This window comes from Cydia amplana, chromosome 25, assembly GCF_948474715.1.
Source record: "Cydia amplana chromosome 25, ilCydAmpl1.1, whole genome shotgun sequence".
Taxonomy (NCBI): domain Eukaryota; kingdom Metazoa; phylum Arthropoda; class Insecta; order Lepidoptera; family Tortricidae; genus Cydia; species Cydia amplana.
This window is the reverse complement of record NC_086093.1, coordinates 6,289,581-6,310,121: the sequence shown is the minus strand read 5'-3', so window position 1 is coordinate 6,310,121 and position 20,541 is coordinate 6,289,581. Positions and strand designations below refer to the sequence as shown.

Genomic DNA, 20,541 nt, shown 5'->3' with positions numbered 1-20,541 from the left:
ACGAGTATTATACTAGTTACCTATTGAAAGAAACGTACAGTCGGCAATAAAAAAAACTTATTAATATTTAGTTGGGCGTGGTATTGGGAACCTGAACTTGTCAACAAGAGGACTATCTATCTGTACCCGTACTATGAGTCACTGACAGTGTCAAAACTGACATATACGCTAACGTCTGCCTAACTTACTATACATCTCGCTCGCACTAATATGTAAGTAGAGTGAAGATGTAAGAGCAAGATGTATAGAAACTCTACTGGATGTGTGGACGGAAATAGGGCGATAATTTTAGCCTTGCAAAACCCCCGCAGCCCCAAAATAAGACTAAAATAACGCAGCTCTATAAATTATTCTATTTTATTTTGAAATCAATTAAAATAAAAGTGCCTATTGTATTTCATTTCAATAAAAGTGTCTATTGTATAATGTATTGTTTTGGCTACATGTACCTAATGTTTCTCAATATGGTTCAATCAACTATTTTTTGTTGTTCTGTCCCATCAGCGAGGAGACAATAGTAGCATAGATTGTTAGAAGAACTGCTGTACCATGTTCTACTAACATGCTCAGTAGATGTCCCATTATGGAAAGGTCTTATAACTACCATAAAATGCAAGTTTGGTTCATTTAAATACGAAAAACCTAGAATTTTAACAGTGACTCAGGAGCCCGTAACCATAGCAACGTGTGACAAGAAAAAGTTGATTAACCCATATATTATATACTGCGGGCTTTAAGAAATTCCTTACTTTAAAAATATGTGTACAGTCGCACACTGTTAACTGTACATTAGTGGACCTTATGCCTTTTGTAATAAGGTCCACCGATGTACAGTTAGAAGACTTGCTGTTTGTACAGTCAGCATCAATAGCAGCGGATGACACAACGCGCCAAAAGTATCTGCCACCCTGCGGTCGCATTTTTATCGCTTGTCACCATGCCTGTCACGTTCTAACAAGTATGTATGTAAGTGCGAAAGTGACAGGCGATAAAAAATTAAAAATGGTACCATGCTGCGCCTTTTCCAAAATGAGATAAATCTGTACAGTTCGCATTTAAAGGAATCTGGGGGCGATTTTTGAATTTCGATTGCTCGAAAGTCACTCGAAAATTGGTGGAAAACGGCGAAATGCAATTTTTTTTTTTAAACGAGCGATAGAAATTGAGAATCTAGTGGTATTGCATTGATATAGTATAAAGAACTGGATACCCAATCAGCCGCCAAAAATGGCCCCACAAAGGTGATGTCAAAACAGATCATGCATTACTTTTTCGTTTAGTCTTGTTTGAAACGCTCAAATGTGAAGTTGTCAACAATTACGAAATGTGCCGTTAAAATATGTAAAAATAACAATGATAAAGCAAGGAAAAAGGATGGAATGTATTTCTTTCGGTTAGTTCTTTGGATAGCATTACATAATTTATGTAATCTGGTGGTAATTTTATGGTTTTGAATAAATTAATTTGTTAGTACCAAAGAAGGGATGTCAAGGAACAAAATTCTAATGAGTCGATGTGAGGTCAATATTTATTTTTATTTTTATATGGAATTCATAAGAAATAATATTATGTTTAAATTGAAGATTTCCAAGAAAACCTATGCGACGTGCAAAGTGGACTGCTATTTAATTATAGCAAGAGATAGGGGTGATACAGTTTTAAACAAGGCAAAACGGCACTTGTGTGTTCGGCCCATTTCCCTGTTTCCGACATATACACCACCAATAAGGGCTTATATCGACTAACTGTAAATGCTAAACCTGTCGGAACACAGTGACAACCACAGGATTTTTTTTATAAAGTATAGGTAGACTTTATAAAAAAAATCCAATCAGTATCTAAATTTCCCCGTGCACCCGTGCTATGAGTAAATGTAGATCTTAAATACACAGTTATTTAATAAGTAGAATTTATTTCAAGGAAATTAGTATTTAAAGACGTATACTTACGAATTAAAAATTAAATTTGTTTGAATTTGAACCACGAATTAATTTTATTTGTGCTCCCGATTAAATTAAATTTGTTTTATTTATTACTTCAATTGGTTTTCCTGTACAGTAATACATATTAAAGTGTACCAAAGTGACTCCATTCGTTCATTATTCTCGTTTGACGTTGTTTGACGTAAATACGTTACGTTTAGTGCCATCGGACTAAATTTTTTAACAGTGTTGGTACTTATGTTTGCAAATTTGACACTTAATGCTTACGACATTAAGCTCTTTTCTGTACGAAACATTTATCTTGACTCAAAATTTACGTAAGCGTTTTTATCATCAATGCAAATGGTGCGAAACGTCAATGGGATCCACATTTCTTGACGTTTTTGTTCTGCTTTGTGTGTCTATTTCTTTTATATTAAGTCAGTGTGGTATTGACAACTCGTTTTCATTTCTATGAAAATGACAAAAATGGTTGAAGTTGGCATAAAGAATAGGGATGATGACATTGATGACACATGTTGAATTTCATAACAAAATCTAGTAAAATACATAGCAAACGAGCAATTTATCACAATATTGTGGATATTAAAATAAAATATTGAAAAATTACAAAAATACAGGACCTGAAAGTTTCAAAATTTAACTTTTTTTTTAACTTCCAAAAACGATAAAAGTAAGGGTGCCATTCGATTCCTTACATTTCATCCAAAAAAATATTGTATAGCAACTATATACATAAACGCAATATTTCACAGACAAAAACGCAATTTTCTTGTTTTGTCCATACTACAAGATGGGCTCCCTGAGACCTTGACGTCACGTTTCCTTACCGTTTTGTTTAGGGCGTTTCGCGGGTGAAGTGCGACTGTCGGCCTTTGACTACAATTTCTGACTTTTGTGTTACTTTAATGCAATGGGTCCCATAGAGACATTTGATCCTAAAAACAAACCCGATTGATTGATAGCATAAATGAAAATTAGTCATGTAGCCTATTTAAGTGACACTTAAGACCGCTGTGATGATGATCCCACGAAGTATTTTTTATTTTTTTATTTTTAAGATTAATGAAGTTTATTACGAGGTCTACAGTTCACAGAGCCACTAGTTTTAACGGGTTTATCATAATATTAGGGAGGGTTACATCCCTACATGAGGTACATCGTCAAGTTAGCTTTTAAATGATCCATAACTGCATGTCACTGCTGCAATAGGGGGTATTATTGCAATGTTCTGCCGGCAGAGTGCAGCACTAGCACCCATCGTAAACCATAGTAGAGTAACTTATACATACTGTGCCTTAAACTGTTTTGCGCCTTAAAGTTTTCACAGACTATTGAGAAGTAGTAATCGAAGAAATCTAAACTCGGCTATCTGCCTCTTCATCGCTCGAATGTGCAAGAGTGGTAGAGGTTAGATAACAAAATTTCGACTCTCTCGTTTGCGGTAGACCCCTAGATTGAGACGGATTGCGGAAGTGGCGCCCGCTACGCAGAGTTTCACGTAATATTCCCTATTGCACATATACAATATTGACCAGGCCGCCTATTCGCCATTATAAAAACTAGTGCTCAAAACAGAGACCCGTGTGAAACCTTAGTCTGTTTAGAAACCCGGCGTTCTCCATTTTGCCGCTTTTTCTATTCCATTTACAATTCAATGGTATAACAAAAACTGGCTGCAAGGTGCGCGTACGCAGTGTATTGTGGGCAGTATGTTGACTTTGGAAAAACGCTCGCGGTTAACGCGGTTTAATGGTTCCTTCACACAGGCGCGTTTTCCAGGCGCAGCGTGAGCGAGGCGCGCCGCTTTTACATATAAAACGCTCACGCCCCGCCCGGAAAACGCGCCTGTGTGACGAAGCCTTAAGCGCTTCAAGCTGTCGATTTCGAGTGGACCCATTGACGGTAAAGGTATCCTGGTATTTTATAGTTGTATCGGAATTTATTCCTTTTCGTCTCAGGAGTTGTCTAAAGGCTTGGCCAAACACACAGCGCCGCGTGATGCCTGTTCAAACAGGGCGCGCGCGGATCGCGCTCTCAACACGCCCTCATTGCGCGCGGGAACGCGGCGCACCGCTCGCTGCCTAACGTCCGATCCGACTGATGTGACCCAGCGCGACGCGGCGGGCCGCCGCGTCCGCGCGGCGCAGCGCTGCGCACGCGCCACGTGGACGCAAGGGGCCGCGCGGCGCGGGGCGCGACAGAAGCGGGGCGTGATACCGGCGGGACGCAGTCTGTTTGACGTCGGTAACCTGTTAGCATGTGCCGCGGTCGCGCGGCGCAGCGCTGCGCACGCGCCGCGTGGACGCAAGGGGCCGCGCGGCGCGGGGCGCGACAGAAGCGGGGCATGATACCGGCGGGACGCAGTCTGTTTGACGTCGGTAACCTGTTAGCATGTGCCGCGGTCGCGCGGCGCGGACGCGGCGCTGCGTCGCGCTGTGTGTTTGGCCAAGCCTTTAAGATTTTTTAAATGAGAAATTCGGTTTTATGCTAAAAATTCCGTTGAGATGCCATCTTATTTAGATTAAAGTCATGCAAAACCATCCAAAATCAGAATAACAACTAGAATTCAAGGGAATACGCCTTGCCGACTGACAACAACAACGACAACAGTAAGTCTCATTATATTATGAGACTTACTGTTGTCGTTGTTGTTGTCAGTCGGCAAGGCGTATTCCTAATTAAGACTAAATTAAGAGTTCAGGTAGATTCAAAAAACCCATGAACTGGGTATTTGGGATTTTGGTTTTAATAACTTAGACCTTAGTCCATATTTGGTCACATCATTATATCATTTCCATGGAACTACTTAGCCCAACTTCCTTACGTTTAAAAGTCAACGTACTGTGTTCGAACCAGTATCTCGTACATTTCCAGCTTACTACGTCTATGTGTGCACGTGCAGTGTGCACCCCCACAGACGAGCTAGTAATAGTTTTCACCGTTCATTCACTCGTGTCTAACGTAATAGGTAGTAGACCATTTCCTCTGTATTGTTTGTAAGTTTCATATCAATCGACTACAATTATCGATTCGACTGTTTTTATATCACTCATTTTGTGGAGCGATTTTGAAAAGTTGCGTTATATAACTTATATACACAGTAGGTAATGCTACATAGAGTACTTAGAACCTTGTGTAGGTAATTTTTTATGATATGAAGAAATTGAGGTAAAACTAATACATCCCAAGAATTGGCGGTAGTTTTCATGGAAGCGACTGAATAGGGCATTATACTGCATTTAAAATAAATTATTTCACACCATGCATGAAATGAAGCACCAGATAATTATTAGAAAAACATAGACAGCAGTTATTTTTAAACACAAGTTCTATTTAATAAATTGTTTGTGTGTTTATTTGTTTTTGTATTTTGTGGCTATATTGTAATAAAAGATTTTATACTTCATTAATAAATCGGATAGAAATATAAAAAGTAGGTGAGTTGACCGTGACGTCACGATGTAATGTTTCATATAAATTCCGTATTAGAAAATCGTTTTGACAGTTCTAAAAAAGAAACTGATTGGACTAGTAGGAAAATATCCTATTTGATCTTCCAACCCAGAAGGGAACTTTTTTTTGGCATTTATAATTTCGGGTCCAGTCCCCGCGAAATTTACGGGCGGGTACTAATAGGGACACTACACTAGGGTTTAGTGGGTCATTCTTATGAGTCATGAATGTCATATTTGTCTTTACTATACAATACAAAGTTCCGGGATAACCCTTATGATACCTGCAATGATGGATTGGATTTCATAACGATTCCCGCAAAAATATATTACTTGTACCTATAGTTCTTGTCATAATTTTTTTGTAATGTTTTTTGTTATGTATCTTTATGTTCTATGTGTTATCTGTCGTGGCATCACCGAATGGGCCCTACAGAAGACCAGCGCTGGCTTTATAGCAGCATTATGCTGAGTTGGGTCCATTTCGTGATGCACACTTAATGATTTCTTCTTTTCTTGCTGTGGTTGTCTCTACATGTTTTGTGATCGTCACGAATAAATACCTTTTATCTTTATCTTATTTTTATAAGCCTGTCACATATTTTTGGGCGCTCTATTGAGCAAGATATTGCAGTGAGACTATACAGCCCAGGCCAACCAAAATTTTCGGTATGGTAGTCCAAAAATGGAAAAATTCATCGTCCTGCGGTTCCCACACACCGAAAAGGCTGAACAATTGTGATCTGCCTACTGTCTTATTTCGGAAGTCGGTTTAAAATTTGCATGTAAACTTCAGGTATATCCGTCAGTTTCCGCTATACCTAGTTACACAACTGTTACAGCAACGGTTGCAATTTAAGAAGCAATCACACCGAGCTAGCTCTAATTACTTCTAAATGGTATGAAGTGTGACTGTCGAAAAAGATCGATTGAGTAATTTTACATTTCGAATCGGTCCTCTGCAGGGTCGTTATTTTTTTGCGAACTAGCGACCCGCCCCGGCTTCGCACGGGTTAAGTACTTCCTCAAGACTCACTGTATTGATAGGTGAACCGCATGAAAATGCATGACAGCTTTTGTTAGAAAGGGACTTCCACTCGTATTACAAGTTACAAGCTTTTGATAAACAGGGCACATGCTTGTATTACAAGTTACAAGCTTTGCTGAAACGGGCCCCTGATGTCAAGTGTCATGGGAAGTATTGAAACTTTAACATTTTTTTCCCTCAAAACTTAGGGTGGTATTCTGGTATCCCATCTGTCCAATTTCTTGGTCCAATGTGCATCGCGTCTCACTCTCTCATTAAGCTAAATGTGAGACGCAAATACACATTCGACTAAGAAATTGGACAAGTGAAATACCTCCCTTAGACTTATTGTGACAAGGTACGGAATAGTAATAACAAATAAATTATTTGTCTGTACATCAGAATCATTACAGCATTATGTATCGAACTATAGGTATAGATCTAGGCAATTAATAAAAAGTGGAATAATGCGGTTGGTCGAGTTTCCGGAGCGACACGCACGTAGGTAATACTAATATTAGTAAAACGAAAACGTGATGATCCGGAAAGGACAATTTGGGGTTATTTGGGATATTTTTTTATTGTAGATCGATAAATGCTGACGATTGTAAGTAAGAAATAACCAAAATGAGTAAAGGCTTCACACAGGCGCGTTTTCCGGGCGGCGCGTGAGCGTTTTGAGATAAAATTTCGTAAAAGTCAAACATCCATCTTAAATTCCGGCAACGCACTTACAACCCCTCTGGTATTGCAGGGGTCGATGGGCGACAGAAATCGCTTACCATGGGGCGATCTGTCTGCTCTTTTGCCTCCTATAACACAAAAAAAAACATCCATGGAGCTTCGGTTTTTAACACCTTACGCAAAAGAGGGGTGTTATACGTTTGACGCCAATGTCTGTCTGTGGCATCGTACCTCTCAATCGGATGGACCGATTTCGATGCGGTGCTTTTACGTGAAAGCGAGTTCCCTTGCGGTGGTTCTTAGCCATAAAAAACCGGCCAAGTGCGAGTCGGACTCGCGCACGGAGGGTTCCGCACCATCAACAAAAAATAAAGCAAAACATGCAAAAAAACGGTCACCCATCCAAGTACTGACTCCGCCCGACGTTGCTTAACTTCGGTCAAAAATCACGTTTGTTGTATGGGAGCCCTACTTAAATCTTAATTGTATTCTGTTTTTAGTATTTGTTGTTATAGCGGCAACAGAAATACATCATCTGTGAAAATTTCAACTGTCTAGCTATCACGGTTCGTGAGATTCAGCCTGGTGACAGACGGACGGACGGACGGACGGACGGACGGACGGACGGACGGACGGACGGACGGACGGACTGACGGACGGACAGCGGAGTCTTAGTAATAGGGTCCCGTTTTTACCCTTTGGGTACGGAACCCTAAAAATCGATCCAACAGTTTGTAGAGTACCAAGCCGCGTAGCCAACATGCCAATCGCTAACGCTCCGTAGCGATCGAAACGCAACTGTCACTGTCGCACTAATATGGAAGAGTGATAGAGAGTAGACGTGTGCGCCGCGCCGGCGCGCCGCCGCCGCCGGGTTTTTTTGCCACGCCGCCGCCGCCGATAAATGATCGGCGTGAAATCGGCGTGACCTTGAGTGTTGTTAATCAGTTATTCTAACTTGGTATTTGGATTAAAATTAGGATTAATTTGTATTATTGTTACAGTCGTCAAATTTTTATCAATTATTTATGAAATGAAACATATTTAAGCCAGTGGTACAAACAATTTGACACACCGATTAAAGTAACTGAGTAATCCTCAGTGTTTAGCGTCAAGAAAGATGTGGGAGTAATATATGAAGTAGGATTTTTCCTGTTAATTGTGTATTCTCATTCAACTATTAGACAATTATGGACTTTTTATGGCCTCACCTCACATACGAAGTCAGAATGCTTATATTGCAATTAACTAGGCAAGTAAATCACAGAGCTTATGTACCATGGGACCGCAAGGTGCAACAGAAAAGGACAACTAACTAGCTAATGTTGCGACCATCATCATTGCTTTACTATTGTTGACTGGCTCACAGGAATAACATCAAGAAATACATTGAAATGGCGGCTCTTCTCAAGAAAATTGAAGTTGAAAGTTCTAGAGAGGTCTTAAGATCAACCATTCCAAGACCAAAGTAGTGGTAGTAGACAGGGAAAACGTACTCCGAGTTACCGACGCACTCGGCGATTACGATTAGCGAGCTAAGTAGTTTGTATATCTTGGGTTGTAACCAATGCCGGCGGTTGCACCGTCAAGATATTCCGCAGATCTGGCATGGCTAACTTCTTAGGCCTAGAGTGCTATGGCTTTAATTTTCAAAGAGCTCAATATCGCCACTCGGCTCTCCACAACATCTTTCTTCGGACATACTATGCGGTTTCCAACGCAAGATGTGGAGAAACATATGAATTAAGGCCCAATGGATGGCAAACGTACTCGGAGTGGAGCATGTGTGAGATAGTCGATGGCTGGGGGCAGTCTGCACCATGCAGTCCACACGGCTTATGACCGCAACTGCACGAAATGGAGACAAATTACAGGTGGTCGCAATCCTCAGCAATGAGAAAACGAGAAAGATGAAGATACGGCTCAGTGAGCCTGGTGCTTGTACGACAAGAACCCCATTAAAGAGAAGTCATAGCAGTCCAGTCTAGCAAAGTTCAAGGATATTTGAAGATAACCCATGGAAAGCATGAGTAAACGGAGTTACAGAGAGATACAGATTGGATCGAAAGGCACTGGGACCAGGTAACCCCTTAATGCAAGCCAGTTACTAGGAAAATCAAGTTATTATATCCTATATTCATTTACAAACGCGACCCTATTTAACTCACAACCTATTCAAAACTTCATATAAGTAGATTACGTAGTTCAGTTACCACCAACCTGGATTAATCAAATTTTCAAGGAAAAACGACCAATTAATGATTTTTCTTTAGAAACCTGAAAGTCAAGGTCACGCCGATTTTACGCCGAAAATACGCCGCCGCCGCCGATTTTTTGGCAAACGCCGCCGCCGATCGTTTTTTAATCGGCGCACACGTCTAATACACAAACCTCCTCAAGGTTTTGCCCACGATGGGTCCTGTAATAATAACATGCATGTAACTTGTATTATTCAAAAAATAAAAATAGAGAGACACAAAGCATTTCGTTGTCGAAGCGATAGCGATTGTCAGCTTGGCTAGGCCGGTAGCTCTTTTCCAAAATGATGCATTTTTGGCATAAAATGGATTTTATTGGTATAGGTAATAATGCGTAGGATTTTTTTTATTTCTAATTATATTCGTCTGACAATTTACTTATTTTGGTCTGAATTAGTGCCATCAGGTACATACTTACATCGTAGAGTAGCGTAAGCCGTAAAAAGATATTATGGTGCCTGAATGTTATACATAGTTCAACTTAAATCCAAACTATGACTTAATTAAATGTTTTTGTAAAAGTTACTTGTATAAGCGTCCTGAATAAATCTTATTCTATTCTATTTTATTTAACAAAAGGTAAAGGAATGAGTAGTATTTTAACAGTGCCTATGTACCTACATATTTGATTCATGTCAGTACAACTGCGCAATACATACAAACTGTATGTACTTATGCCTATTCAGTGCAGCACAAATAGTACAATAGCTCATGCAATTTGAATCACAGCCCTTCCGGGTGCGTCTTGCTAACCTGTTACGATATAATCTAGGTTATCTAGGCCTAGTGACACGTCAAACATATTAAGCAGGCAAACCGGACCTACTGGCATAGAGCTGAGAAAAAAAGCGCGCATTTTTTTTAGGCATGAGAAGATAGCCAATTATTCAACCTTAGAATAAATTTAAAAGTGGAAAAATTACTCTATGGATTATTCTATGGATGAGGTCTTGGTGGCTCAGATGGCAGAGCGCTGGAGTATCGATCCAGAGGCCGTGAGTTCAAGTCACACCCAAGACAGTAATTTTTCCACTTTTAAATTTATTCTAAGCTTAATAGCATCGTTCGCAGACGTTTCTGCTTGTTAAAAATTAAAATTAAAATTATTCAACCTATTTGCCATTTTAATTTGGCAAACGATATACCAAACACCCTGTATATAACCCCACCCGCAGCTTTGAATTTGACCCAAACCCAATACACAATTACCCGGTATAAAAAAAGTTGTGATTGGTCAATAAAATTTTGCTGAATTGGTTAAAATTAAATTCATCTTGCGCGGCATTACAATATTTGACGTTGCGTACAATTGAGTCGCTCGCGGCACACCACCACAGTCGTAAATTTTAGTCGTACCGTACCCAAAGGGTAAACACGGGACCCTATTACTAAGACTCCTCTGTCCATCCGTCCGCCTATCTGTCTGTCACCAGGCTGTACCTCATGAACCGAGATAGCTAGACAGTTGAAATTTTCACAGATGATGTATTTCTGTTGCCGCTATAACAACATTAACAACAAATACTAAAAAGTAAGGAACCCTCGGTGGGCGAGTCGGTTTCGCACTCGTCCGGTTTTTGAGCCCTAGTCTGACTTCTATAGTTATTCTAGTTCGTTTGCTACGGAGCGTAAACGATTGGCACATTGGCTACGCACCCAACGCAACTTGCCAATCGCTTACGCTCCGTAGCGATCGAAACGCAACTGTCACTGTTACACTAATATGGAAGAGTGATAGAGAGACACCAAGCGATTCGATGGCGAAGCGCGAGCGATTGTCATCTTGGCTAGGCCGCCAGGTTCGATAATGTTTTTACTTTTTTCCTGGATTTTTTTAATGGTGCCACGAGCATTCGCGATGTCCAAACTTGTCCAAAGCCCAAAGCCCACAGAGCCACCAGTTTTATAGATTACCATAAATAATAGTACTCTACTAAGTACAGAAGACTGACTCTCTAACAAAACGCGTCTGTTACGATCAGCACAGATATGGCCGCTAGGTGGCGACAGCGCCACGCGCGGCTTATGGCTTTCCCCAAAATTGGGGCCGAACGGATGTACTTTTAGCTACCTGTAGCAAAGCGACGAAATCGCGGAGTTAAACACGCCTGCTGACAGTCCGATACCGTCCGGCGGACTGTTAATCAGTGGGTTGTTAATCGCGAAGAGGTCCACCAATCATAGTGGTAGCAAAAAAGTTATTTTATAAAATTAATAATTAAGTATGTTAGCTTAATTTATATTTTAAGCGTTGTTCATATTGTTTGGAAGTAAAGGCTTTTTATTTATTTGTTTTATTACATAGTAGGAGGTTAATTTGAGAAAAAATAAAATTTAGGTAAGATTTAATAAAAAAATATTGAAGTAAAAATAAGTTAGGGGGGTCAAATATATGTTTTTCTACTACGGTGGTTTTGGAACCTATTAACTGTTAAGGGGCCCACTGATTACCAGTCCGCCGGACGATATCGGCCTGTCAGTTGTTCAGAACTGTCAACTTTTTCTTCTAACTGACAGGCCAATATCGTCCGGCGAACTGTTAATCAGTGGGCCCCTTTAGCGAGCTCGCAACAGTGCGCGTTTGTCAGCTTGAACTAAAGCCCTTGCTACACGGTCGCCGACAAGCCCCTCAGACCTCGTGGCCTTGGTCTGGACGGACCGTGTAGACAGTTGTTTCCAACAAAATTTTACCAAAACTGACCAAGGTCAGACCAAGGACAGACGGTTAGAAGGCTTGTCGGCGACCATGTAGCAAGGGCTTAACAAACGCGAATAGATTGCGAGCTCGTTATTAGTTGATAGATTCCAAAAAAATCGTGGATGACACAACTCTCCTCTCTCCCATCTCACCTCGGTCTCCCCTAATGTCTGTTGCCTGAAAAAAATTCATTCATTCATTGGCCACCTACTGTTTTGAGTGTCAACTGACATCTTAGATCGGTATTGATGGTCAACCAAATCTTGTCAGTAGAAAAAGGCGGCAAATTTGAAAAATGTAGGCGCGAAGGGATACCGTCCCATATAAAAGTTGAATTTCGCGCCTTTTTTTATTGACAAGATTTGGTTGACCATCTATAGTATAGACAGTATAGTGCTTGAGTTAGAAGTTAAGTCACAAGTGTTCCAAGAAGTGACATCTTAGCGGACTCCATTAATTATCAATAAAATCAAACATAATAAACCTTCATTCAATACAATAAGGTCGATAATTGTTCACTACTCTTCTTAAAGTACACTAATGTTAGTAATAATACCAGACAAAATGAGAAATGAAGACCTGAGACAAAAACAAAAGTGACCGACATACTCACTAAAATAGACCAGCAGAAGTGGAGATGGACTGGCCACATGTTGAGAGACAAGCAGGAAAAATGGAGTAAGATTGTAACGTATTGGTACCCAAGAGGTTGCACACGGAGACAGAGGAAACCTCGAACAAGATGGGAGGATGAACTCAATCTCACAGCGGGCCCAAAATGGAGAAGAGTGGCCCACGACAGACCCCAATGGAAAGAGCTAGAGGAGGCCTTTGCCAAGCGGCACACTGAGCTTAGAGACATACTCTAACTCGGAACAAAAGGGCTTAACAGATAGATATATTATATTATATTATATTATAGCCTTTTCTTCCATACTCCTTCTTTTATTTTTTTTTATAGATAGAATGTTAGTAATGTTGCTCATGCTCATTAAAATTAATGCCTTTTGGCAAAAAAAAAAACATTTTTGGTACAGTCGCCATCAGATATATCGGAGCGGCCAAGGTGCTCACAAATAACTGAGCACGCCACTATTGTCAAGGCGTTAGAGTGTGTGTTCAGATTTTGTGAACACCTTGGCCGCTCCAATATATCTGATGGCGACTGTACAAGTTTTTATTGCTGACTGTACTGTTCTTTCCACAGGCAACTAATACTCATATAGACAATTCTAAAAACCCCAAACAGAATTATCACGACTGAAATGGTTTTATCTGATAATTTTCAAAACCCTGCGGAGAGGTTCAGAATGGGCACCAAAATAGGACAAATTTAGGAAACACGGAGAGAAAAGTCATAGTCACAACAAACAACAGTTATGATAATACTATTACTTATTCTGTACAACAGTCAACTAAGCTAGTAATGAGTTTTTTACAATTTTTCATGTTAATTAACCTCTTATCCTGTAACGTAAGGATCCTGACTGAGTTTTTAGTCGTCTCTTTGCATTTTTAACCACCTCAAAAAAAAGGAGGTTCTCAGTTTGACCCACATGTTTTATTGAAAACGATTTTTTTTTTTCGATTATACAGCACAACCAAGGTTTCAATCCACAACTTTTCACAACCAACCCTTGGAAGGTTAATTTCTTTTTAATAATTTGTATTTCCATACATCCTCACATTACCCAGTGACAATGCAATATTGGATACAATTGAATTATGATTGTAGTAACGCTTCAAAACCACTTTGATTTTGGGCAAAATTTTGATGAATATTGACTGTCCACAGAATAGTACTGTTGGCAATATAAACTTGTACCAACCATGAGAGAGGTAGTGAGACGACCGGTCTGGCCTAGTGGGTAGTGACCCTGCCTGTGAAGCCGATGGTCCCGGGTTCGAATCCCGGTAAGGGCATTTAATTAGTCTGATGAATACAAATATTCCTGAGTCATGGGTGTTTTCTATGTATATAAGTATGTATTTATTATCTATATAAGTATGTATATTGTCACCTAGCACCCATAGTACAAGCTTTGCTTAGTTTGGGGCTAGGTTGATCTGTGTAAAATGTTCCCTAATATTTATTTATTTATTTAATGAAATGCTAAAACAGGAACTTACGTACGGTCAGCAGCAGACGTATCTAAGCAGGGAAAGTGTTCAATAGGACATTTCACAATGAACCGGTGTTCAGGATATTTTGAACAAGTCGCCCGCTTGGCCACTGGTACTTACTATCAAAAGATTCAGATGCAAATCAGATTTTAGAAAGAAATCGGTTGTAAAACTTTCTTAAAACCAAATAAATGAAAAATTTCTCATATTTCATACTCCGAAGCCAATAACCTTTTTTAACCAAAAATGATTGGCTCTTATTGATTTAACCTAACCTTAAAAAATAACACAGTTTACTAGGTTGATTTTATACATTTAAGTTTAATTAGACGCATTTTAAAATGTACCTATCCTATTTTTTTTCTGTGTGAGGAAAAACTATTGAACTTTACAACTACATAATTATTTGGTTTGGATGACAAATGACTACCTACCCATGTTATTAATAACTTTGTGAGTGAATTTATATTGTTGCAAACATATTCTTAGGTCTGTGGTTAATTTGGTCTATTAGCAAACTATTTTGAATAGGTTATTTATAATTAAAATTAGAAGGTAGATAGACAATTTGTATTGCACTAAACTTGCAACAAATATAGAATTTAACTCCCTAACTGTCCAAGAATTTAAAAAGTTGTCTCAGCTGATTGCTTAGGTCTATCCAAGGTCATAACATAAAACATACACATGAGTCATAAGACACAAGAATGCCTAAAATGTACCGTGCCTTAACCTGGACACTGTTTTTTCAATGAGTTTGCCATATTTAAACACAAGGCAAGTAAGTATCTCATTCAAAGATAGAAGTTGTTTTACACTGTTTAAATATTACACTTATTATGCTGCAGATAGTGTTATCTCAGTAATAAACAACTTTTATAATTAGATAAGTTATTTCAGGAGTCTATGTAATGTATATTTATTGTACAACTATTAGTTATGAGCACTAGAAGTTTGTTTACAGATGGTGACTGGCTGGATGTCATCCTGCCTTGGCCACCTGTGGTGTACTAAAAGTGAACGAGTTTGAGTTTAGAACGGGACGATACTTACTGGCTCGCGCCGACGAGGTCCTTGCATCCAATCCACCAGCTCACAGTAACAGCGGCAATACACCACAATAACACAATTCAACCGCGCACTTTCACGCTAAGAATGCACTACACACAACTATCAAACAAACAAAATAGAGAAACTGTGCACCACACTATCACCACCGAACATTTCAAAACAATTTATCTATCAAAAGTCCAATGTCGCGCGGACTCTGAATTCCTCGCGGAGCACTAACCCATATTCGGGCGTCGTATTACTGTGTAATCAACGGAATTATTACCAATTTACGGCACCGCGCTCGACGTCCGTTCGCCGCTGAGAAAATACTTATAAAACGTTTTTCGAAAGCGCCTAGACGCACGGCCGTGGACCTTTCGAAAAAGTACAAAATATAGTCGCGCGCCAAATAAGAAAATCGATGGTGCCGTTGGGTCGTCGCCGGTTCTAAACTGGAATAATATTTTATCAAAAAATGTAATAAAAACGACATTATTTCTTGTGAGTTGTGACGGTTCCTAGCTGTCAGAATTTTCTATGTATAACCCCACCGATTTGATTGACACTCCGTCAGAGCGATGACAGCACCGCGACAGCGACCCTTGCAATCGGCCGGCTTACCATGCTTGCCGAGCGATATTCGACCATAACGCTTGTACCACTTACGACTTTCCTACTTGGCGCTAATCGCGAAAAATACGAAACGGATATGAATTTGTTTTGTAAAACTTACAACAAGCAGTAATCAGTGGGTTGGAAAATTCCAAATAAATGAAGCGAGCGAGCGCGCGGTGTCTGTATCCGTAGACAGAAACGCGAGACACTGTTTTCGAAACATTGGCTCGGCACGACGTCATTTTTGGCGTATTTTGAGTTGGATCGTGAACGGGAAAACTCGAAACCGTTCGGTTGCGAGAAAGAGACGGAGCGCCGGTAACTTTGAACGATATTCGACGTTAACGTCGAGGTAATCGTATACATTTCCGTGCTATTGTCCTATAACGTTGTTGGAAAGTGAGGGAAGCCATACTATTTTGAAGTTTTTTCTATAATACTTGCTTATAGATAGAATGTTAGTTACACAGCTAGGAGAATAGCTGTTTTTCTATGTATATTTGCGCGTGTGTGCGTTACTTCCCGTACGTGTAGTTATCGTATGATAAAATTTGCTTTAGTGTGCGTTTTGTATTACATAAAAATTTGAATGTATAGGGACGGCCTTAAGCGGTCTTATAGAATCAATAAACTAAAAATTCATTTTTATTTTCGATCGTAGCGCGCTCAGCCAAGTTCTTAAATTAAGGAAGTAAGTACCTATATGGTTGCGTATTATAGCGAAGTAACTATGTGGATATAAGTAGGAAGTGAGCAGTTTTGCTTGTCAGAAAGTTATTTAAAGAGTGTTGGTTATGTTAAGTTAATTATAAGTACTGTAGTATTTTGCGGGGATAGGTACCTAACTACCTACATGGTTACGATAACTTTGTTGCTGAGTAGGTATTGTATTACGTATCGATTACTTTGTTGATAGTCTATTAGTTTATTACCTAGGTAAGCTTATTTGCAGTCTTTGCAGATTGTAGGTGAAGGGATGAACGGCAACGGACTTTAATGGTTAAACTATTTATAGTTGATAGCGTTTATATGAGTTTGTTTTGTAATGTTGTACAGTGTGTACCTATTTTCCTCTTTTTTCACATAGTAGGTAGCATAGTTTGTTTAAACCTCGTGCCTTTGAAACCCTCGCATCGCTCAAAATTCCACTTGTCTAACCGCTTATTGCTACGCTCGTCGTTGAATTTTGGACTCTTTTGCTTGGTCAGCTATCAATATCAGCACGATAAGTTAAACAACAACTTTACCCCCTTATAAAACGTAAAGTAATAAAGTTACTTAAGACGAAAGTGGAGGACCCGTGGGTAATCCCTTCATACAAACGTAGTCATAACGTAGTCTTCATTTTCATAATCATAACGTCAATATCCAGAGAGGAAAATGGGGACTACTAAAGTCTATTTTTTTATTCGGTAGACTAAAATGACATTTCATAGTATGAGATGACTCATGATGTTCATACTATGAAATGTCATTTTAGTCTACCGAATAAAAAATAGACTTTACGAGTACTACGCTTGTATGGAGAAGCGGCCGTCTCCTGTGTCGGTTTAATTTCAAAATGTATACCTACCTGTTCCCATTTGAGTGCAGTAATCTAATTTATACTTTTGTGTATGTTGAGGAAAACGGATACAAAAAACATATTTTTACAAATATGTACCGCAGATAAGAGTGTAATATTTGCTTAAAATAAGTCTGGAATTAAACAAACACGCAGCAGATTGCCCACTGGGATCAAATTCATCTCGTATTTTGTGATTACATAGATATAGGTACTACGGTGCAGGGATGTTGCGAACATCCGCATCCGCATCCGCAACCGCGGAACTTCCGCATTATTTTCAACATCCGCATCCGCATCCGCATCCGCATAAAATCGATGCGGAGCTTATGCGGATGCGGATGTCGAACAAGTGGGTACATGAACGTCTTAGCGGCGGCGTAAGTGCTAGGTGATTTCGTCATTAACTATAACGAAATCGTCTAGATCCAGAAAAGTCGGCCAAGTTACTGTTTATTAAATATAACGCACCTATATTATTTCTCAAATACTAAACGTTTCGTTTTTTTTAAATAAAAAAATACTAAAAATGTAATATTTGACATTTTCTAAGTACCTAATCTTGACATCCGCATCCGCGGATGTGAGCCTTTAAATATCTGCATCCGCATCCGCATCCGCGGATGTCAAAAAATCTGCATCCGCAACATCCCTGCTACGGTGGTAGGGCGCTGGGGCGTCATAAAAAATAATGAGACCCAATTTTCCAACCTTTTTTGTAAAAAAAATAAAGAATAATGCAAATCGCCTCAAAAAAGATAAATCAGTATTGAATAAATTTTATAGTTATATGCTCCGTCTCTACTACACTGCACAAAAAGTACACATAGCATAGCAAAGGTGTCCGTTATAACGATATTAAATCGTCACGTTTTTTTGGAAATTGCTATCTCACCGGCTAACTCCACTTATTTATGGACTGAATAGAACAAAAAAGAGATGAAAGTGCCGCTCACAAGCCGCTCAGACTTACAACATTTAATACTCATACCTACTCATTTATTCGTAAAACCAATTTATGACAAATAAAATACCTACATAAAACCCCCCAAAACTGGATTTTCTAGCCACCTTTGCTTTAAATTTTTTAGTAAATTTTACCAATTAATAAGGCCTTTGGCTTCGTTTATTGTTTTCTTTTGGAAAATATACGTTAAATAAATGTACTGCGTCTGAACTTGATATTTTAATTGCAACTTTTCGCAGTTTTTGGACGCTCATATTGCAAATGATAGGAAATTAAAATACCTATGGGAAAGAAATAAAACGCAGGGGAAACCTCCAAGTAGGTACTAACCCAGTTTGACCTGCTGCATTCAATAGTTATTTTGATTACGGAAGTGATTGTCATGCCGAGGGGTTGGGTTGCGTTACTCAACATTACTTGCATATGGACTTTTGTACCCCAAAAAGGGGTATGCTACTAATTATTTATTCGTGTATTCATTTCTATACTTACCCCGGATAAAAACTTTTGCTTTTTGGAAAACCGGTAAAACATAAATAGTAATAGGTATTGTTTTATTAAATTAATAATTAGACAACATTCTTATACCATTACTTTGAGGTTAGTCGCGTTTGCAGCCTCCTCACGTACTTGAGGAGAAAGGTGGGAAAATAACTGGGTTCACACAATGTCCCTCATTTATGTTATACAATACCACTAACTTGTTTTTTTATTATATATTATATGAGTAGATAATCATTTGTTGTAGCATAGTATTTTTAACAAAAAGTTCAGCACCTAGACTCACGCTTTTTGAAAATAAAGACATTAGGAAAAAACTTATTCGCTGAAGTATCTTGCAACCCAACGAGAAATGTTTTTTTTTCCTCGTTGTATATTAGTGTTTAAAGTCTTGAAGAAATTGTTTTTATAATTAACTTAAATTGGTTTATGGGAGTATAATTTAATGTCATTTGCTACATTAAAAGTTAAGTATAACAATTTTAATTACAGTTGCCCTAATTACACTAGCTCTACGTGTACTCGTTCCAATAATATACTCGTATACCAAGCTATAGCTAGGTACTTAATAATCCAACGTTTAAAATCTCTATTAAATGTAGTAAGTAACTCTAGTAATTGACATGACCTAACTATTCTATGAACGTAGCTTATCGAAGTTATCGACAATCTAAAACGGCATATTTACCTAAAAATATCACAAATAGAGTCTGCGCGGAAAGAGAACAGTCGTTGAATGTATTGGGCCCCATACATTCCGCCTAGACTCTAATATATAGGTAGGTACATAGTTGAAATTTACCTTCAGTGCGTAGATATGAATTGTCAGAGGCAATCAAATAAAAGTCCCTCATCAAAAAAGGTTGCCTTCTAAATAATTATCCTATTTCGGAAAGGTAAGTAAGAAGTGCAGCTGCACCGCTTTCCTAAACCAGACAGTCATATCTTTAAACGCATTCCATAGTACTTTAGATCCTTTTGGCATATTTGAGCTTTATAACTATTCAGAAATATATATCAGCCCGTCAATGCAGAGAGGTAATGGATTATATTGACCTTTGTATACGTACAAATTATGTGTTATCAGGGATCAGGTCTTGCTTGACCTGTCCTGGCGTGAAGCTCTTGTGAATGGTCCAGCGCAGTACCGTGACAAATTACAGGCTGACCTGATTTTTTCCGCTATTTCACACTTGCGTAATAAATGCCCGCAGAGACCTTCAGTGGTCAAAGCCAAGAAACATGCCCCCTCAACCGATTTCAAAAAAGGTTTTTATTCAACTTTTTTTTTTGGTGGTTAAAAAAATAATTATCTAAAGAGTTGATATATTACTTTATTTCATAGATAGTTCTTAATTTTCACTTATTTTAAGTAATAAATATAAATGAATATATGTATTGAAATAATTTACTTCTAAAATCTAATGATAATCTTTAGCAAAATTTGCAGATCAACCTAGCCCCAAACTAAGCAAAGCTTGTACTATGGCTGCTAGGCGACGATATACATACTTATATAGATAGATACATACTTATATAGATAGAATACCCATGACTCAGGAACAAATATTTGTGTTCATCACACAAATAAATGGCCTTACCGGGATTCAAACCCAGGACCATCGGCTTCACAGGCAGGGTCACTACCCACT

General features: G+C 38.9%; 1 protein-coding gene across 1 annotated transcript in view; it reads right to left on the bottom strand.

The window, feature by feature from the left end:
* The window catches only part of LOC134659431 (uncharacterized), a 57,589-nt gene extending 41,045 nt beyond the window's left edge, over nt 1-16,544 (bottom strand). The window contains exon 1 of the mRNA XM_063515074.1: nt 15,243-16,544. The gene's annotated coding sequence lies outside the window, so the exon portion shown is untranslated. The remainder of the gene's footprint in view (nt 1-15,242) is intronic.
* Nucleotides 16,545-20,541: the final 3,997 nt, after the last annotated feature.